We start from the raw sequence: 6,000 nt of genomic DNA, 5'->3' as shown, positions 1-6,000 counted from the left end.
AGCAAGGTCTAGCTACAGGGGCCACACCTCCTAGTCAGGAGGACTTCATGCATTCTTTCCCCCAAGCATGCACTGAGTGCCCACTGCCTGCCAGCTCTCGGGGATCTAGAGATGAAGAAAACGGTCACATGCTTGGCTTCACAGATGTCCACCTTAATGGGGGAGGCAGAGAATGAGCGTGTAAATAATGAGATAATTTCATAATATGTTCGGTGCTGTGAGAATTCTCGAGCTCAGGAACAGAGTCCAAAATGCTTCTCAGGGTCTTCAGTGGGCCTGGCTTTAGCCTCATCCTCCAGCACTCACCTTGACACAGACCCTGGGCCCCATCCTCCCGGAGCTCCCCACAAGTCCTTACCTGCTATGCTGTCCAGGCCGCAGAGCCACATCTGCGCAGGCCATTCCCTCCAGCTGCTTGCCCTTTACAACAAAACTCAAAGATCACCTCTTCCATGAAGCCTTCCCTGATACTCCACAGGCAGAATCAGCCCCTACCGCCATTGTCATAGTACTTGTGCACCTTGTATGGACGCTTCCACAAGGTCAGAGAGTGGAGTATGAGCGTGGGGCATGGAGCTGGGAGGATCTTGTGTCCTGCCCTGACTTGGCCACTGCAGGGGTTTGTGGCCGTGGGCGTGGTTCCTAACCATTCTTAGCCTCAATTTTCTCATCGGTGAAAAACGGGACTTAAAATAGCACGTACCTCCTGGTTGAGGAAACATAAGGCTTTAATGTCAGTGAAGAGCTCCGCGCATCTCGGGGCACGTAGAAGACGTGTTAGGTAAAAACAAGCTGCAATCATTCATTATTATTATTGTGTCAAAGCCAGAGGAGCAGCTGTTTGCTTTCTGGCTTTCCCCGCAGAGCTCTGAGTGTCTCTGGGTCTTGTCTTAGGAGGAGGGCCGTTTCCCTGCCGTCCCAGAACTGTGATGCGGGACCCCAAGCTAGAGGTAGAGGAGTATCAGTTCCCCCCACCTGGCAGTGAAAGGGGTAAGATGTCTTCTTGGGGCTGAAGAAGTGACCAAAATGTCCGCCCGCCGTCTCCCCATCCCTCCACTGCCAGCCATACAAGCGGGAGACCGCGAGGAGGCAGGGGGTGTGTCACAGTCAAGTTAAGAAAGAGACACCGCCCCTTTTGCCCCTCCACCTCCTCTCCCTGCTCTACACCACCCCAGGCTAAGCAGAGAGGGAGGAAGAGGAGGGAAGAGCAGCTGGTTCCTCCTCCCTGCCTCCCTCCCGGGGCCCGCAGGGCAAGGCCTGGCTGTTCTGCAGAAGGGGACAAGATGACCGTGAAATTGGATTTGAGATGGAAGTTTTAGATTCAACCAAACAGGCCTTTTTATTGCCCCCAAAGTGCCCGGGAAATGACAGAATCTGTCCGAGCTCTAGCGAAGGGACAGGAAGCAGAGAGTGGAAAGAGCAAGGCTGAGGGGAGTGAATCACTGGCGGGGAAAACCAAACCATTTCCTGTGCATTCCCGAGGTAGGCCAGAGCGACCGTAAACAGCTACGCCTGTCCCCAGTGCCTGGTGCGAGCGGGTGTCCAAACCCAACTTTGCAGGAGGACGGGGTCATCTCTACACGCAGCAATTCCGTGCCCCAGACATGCTCCCTGTGAGAGTCTTGGTCCTGGATGCCCCCACACACTCCCACACCCCTGTCCCCCTTCCCCCCACCCTTGAGCCCATGCTCTCAGCACACGCAGAGCCCCACACCTACTCTGTTGTTCTTCTGCCTTGAAATTCCTAACACCTTTTGAACCAGGACCCCGTATTTTCATTTTGTACTGAGGCCTGCAAATTTCGTAGCCAGTCCTAGGACACCTCCTTGCTCCCCGTCCGGGAGGACATAGAAACCCACAATAAGGTAGACAGCGTTTCTAGACAGGTGCCATGGGATGAGAAGGCCAAGGGCAAGGAGGGAGCCAGGCTGTAACAGGAATAAGGTAACCGCCCACATGCCCGACTGAATTCCTCCTGGCTATTAATCCATTTCATCTTTACAACCTGTTCAGGCTTGCTTAGTTCATCTCCGTTCTACAGAAGCAGAAACTGAGGCACAGAGAGATAAGTAACTGGTCCGGGAGTCGGCACAGCCAGCAAGCGGCAGGCAGAGCCTAGAATATCCAGGATATATTCTGGACCCTAAGTATTTTCCATGGATTATCTCTAACCTTTGCAGGAACGCCACAGTAGTTATTACTAGTAACCAAAGATTTAGGGTGTTTTTATGATCTGTGGTTAAGACAGTACTTCCTGGTCCCTTTGTAGAAACAGACACAAGCAGCTGTGGACCAGTGTGGGGCTTCCCCAGAGGACTGGAACCAATAGGCCATTATATACACATGATACTATACATATAGTACGTATATATAATAATTGTGTATATAATGTGTATATATACATATATATTTATCAAGAGGCTTATATTTATATACCACAAGAGATTTATTTTTTAAAACTGGCTCATAGGATTGTAAGGCTAACAGGTGTGAACCCTGTAAGACAGGTCAGCAGGCCGGAGACCCATGCAGGATTCCTCCGCTCAGGGAAACCTCAGTTTTTATTCTTTGTGCCTTTCAACTGATTGGATGAGGTGCGCCTGCATTCACGGGGTAATCTTCTTTACTTCGAGCCCCGTGTCCACCACATCTACAGAGTGCTGTCCCAGCAACGCCCAGGTTAGTGTTTGATTAAATCACTGAGTACGATGGCCTCCCCCAAACAGATGCCTCCAGCTAACCATCCCAAGTTCTGGCCAACAAGCTGTGTGGGAAGAAGTTGTCGTTTCCCGGTTGTTCACTGCACTGCGGGTCCAAAACCCTCCAGAGCTCTTTCTTTCCCTCTCCTGGGATCAGCAGTCTTCAAGGTGGTGGTTGCGGAGTCAGCCTGGGTCCTGGGATGAGTTGAAATAAAGGAGATCTCAGGGGTGCCTGGTGGCCCGGTGGGTTGAACATCCTACTCTTTTTTTTTTTTTTTAAGATTTTATTTATTTATTTGACAGACAGAGATCACAAGTAGGCAGAGAGGCAGGCAGAGAGAGAGGAAGGAAAGCAGGCTCCCCGCTGAGCAGAGAGCCCGACACGGGGCTCGATCCCAGGACCCTGGGATCATGACCTGAGCCAAAGGCAGAGGCTTTAGCCCACTGAGCCACCCAGGCGCCCTGTGCATCCTACTCTTGATCTCCGGGTCCTGGGATCAAGCCCCATACTGGGCTCCACACTCAGTGGGAAGTCTGCTTGGGCATTCTCTCTCTTTCCCTCTGCCCCTTCTCTCTCTCTCTCCCTCTGCCCCTTCTCTCTCTCTTTCTCTGATAAATAAAATCTCAAAAGGCGATCCCTGCCCCTAGAACCTTCAATGGACTTGAGGTGGGAGCCAGAAATGAATAAATCTTGGGTTTAGGAGAATTTCGTGAGACTAAACTAAGTCCAAAGAACGTGTGACCTTCCCCTTCACCTTGCATTTGTGCAGCCCTTCTGATCTGGCTGTTTCTTGAGCATCGCCCAAAGGCATCCCCAGATCCTAACCTGCTCCTCAGAGGGGACAGGGAAGTCTCCACGTGTGTTGCTACTGAGGACGAAATAACAGACACCAACCTGTGATGTTTGAACCCGGACCAGCACCTGAAACAAAAACTCACCCTGCTGTCCAGATGGCTGCTTGGTTCTCAAAATTGCTGACTCTTAGATCCCATAAATGTTCTCCTTCTGGCACGTGGGGTTCGGTTAAGTAGAACCTAGTTTCAAATAGAGACGTGCCAGAGCACATGAGTCCTAGGTCCCATGACTAATGTTCCTAAAAAAAAAAACAAAAAAAACATACTGACTCTGGTTGAAATAGTCAACCAGCAAGACAACTCTATTCTAAACCATGGCAGGCACCACCCTGAAGAATTCCCTTCTCCCCTTCCAAGAGAAATGACAAGGCCTATCCTAAAGAGAGGTTCCTTTGTGATGCCTTCAAGGCCCCTGGAGACTATACCTGCCATTCAACCAGCCATCTACTCATCCACTCATCCACCCACCTACCCACCCATCCATCCTCTCATATAGCCATTCACTCATCCATCTATCTAACCACCTGGCCAGCCAGCCATCCACCCACCCATCTATCCATCTATTCATCCACCCACCCACCCAGCCAGCCATCCACCCACCCATCTGTCCATCTACTCATCCATCCACCATTCCATCTATGCATCCATCCATCCATTCATCATCTATCTATCCATCCATCCATCCATTCATCATCCATCCATCCATCCATCCATCCATCCACCTTTTATCCCCTTCTTCTTTCTTCCTACCCACCTACCCAACAAGTAGTGATTGAGTTCCTACTATGTGCAGGTGCAGGGCTCCACCCTTACATAGACGGACTGCTTCATCGATGCTGTTGGTGAGACATTCGACATACAAGGACACAAATAATTTTAAGTGTGATAAATGCTGGAAGTGGAAAGCACGGGGTACTAGGAGAGCAGACAGTGGAACTGGTCCTAGTTTGGTGGGCAGGCAGGAACGTTTGGGGTCAGGAAAGGCTTCCTGAGAAAGTATGGTTTGCGCTTTGCCCAAAAGGGTGAATGCCTGGGAGACAAATGAGGGCAGGACAGTTTTGGGAGCTGACGGACTAACAAGAGGAAGGTCCTAAGGCAGGAACAATCTTTCCTCAGAATATGAGCCAGAATTACTAAATTCTTCAGAGTGGATGGGCATGAGGGGAGCAGGGGAAGGAAGGAATGGCGACTCCCTTCCTCATCCCACAAAGGGGGAGACATGTGATGCTGTAAAGGGGGCAAAAGTTGCCAAGGAAGGTAGAAAGACGGGGGGATTCTGGCTTTGCCACCTCCTTGGTGTGTGATTTTGGGTGAGAGACTTTTCACTGTCAAGTATCAGTGTCAGTGTATAGAATATGAAGGTAATAATTATAATCAGCATTTACAGAGGTCTTACTTTTCGCACATCTTTCTTCTTAGCACTTTACAGATCTCATCTAATCTTCAGTAATTTCAACTCATGCCATTACTGTTCGCACTTTACGGATGAAGAGAAGCAGGGCACGGCAAGATTAAATAATTTGCTCAAGGCCACACAGTGAGTAGAGGACAGAGCCAAGATCAGAATAGAGAGCCATGCTGTGGACTGTACCGCCACATTGCAGTTGTAGCAGTAAGGATGTGCTAGGTTAGGAGGCAAAAACAAACAAGCCTATGACCTTTTTTACTTGATACTCTAACAAACAAATTTAACAAGCTGGGCTATTTGCTTAGAAAGTCTATTTCTGACTTATAAAACTTAGCGGCTTTCAGAAGAACTACTAACGTTAATGACATCAAATTTAACTTGACACCTTTTTTTAAGGTAGTAATATCAAATTTAACTGCAACATGGTCAGAGAATGAGGTCTGGATGACACCAGTCCCTGAAAATGTGTTGAAACTTGCCTTCTGACCCCCTTGGTGGTCATTTGAAAATGTTCCTTGCATTTGGACAGAATACGTATTCTGTAATTGTTGGGATCGCAATTCAACCTATCTGTAGTAGGTCAGACTTGTTCATTGTCGCTTAACTTATTTATTGGTGCATAACAAGTTGGTCCAAATCTTAGTGACTTAGCATTTCATGTGGTCATAACTCTGCAACCTGGACTCAAGCCAGGCAGCTGTGCTGGTCCTTCCCTCAGTGTGGTTCAGCTGAGCCTGAGGGCACAGCTCAGCTGGGACATGGGGATGGCTGGAGCAGTCTCCCTTTGCAGGTAGTCCTGGATCTTCATCTTTTCCCAGTGTCTCCAGTTCAGCACCTGGACTTGTCAAGGCAGCACAGGGCTCTGAGTGCACAAAAACAGAAGCTAGCAGGCTTCCTTAAGAAAGCCACACTCTAGGGGCACCTGGGTGGCTCAGTGTGTTAAGCCTCTGCCTTCAGCTCGGGTCGTGATCTCAGGGTCCTAGGATTGAGCCCCACGTTGGGATCTCTGCTCGGTAGGGAGCCTGCTTCTCCCTCTCT

The sequence above is a fragment of the Mustela erminea genome, chromosome 20 (genome assembly GCF_009829155.1).
Source record: "Mustela erminea isolate mMusErm1 chromosome 20, mMusErm1.Pri, whole genome shotgun sequence".
In the NCBI taxonomy this organism is placed as follows: domain Eukaryota; kingdom Metazoa; phylum Chordata; class Mammalia; order Carnivora; family Mustelidae; genus Mustela; species Mustela erminea.
The sequence above is the reverse complement of the archived record's forward strand: the minus strand, read 5'-3'. Positions refer to the sequence as shown.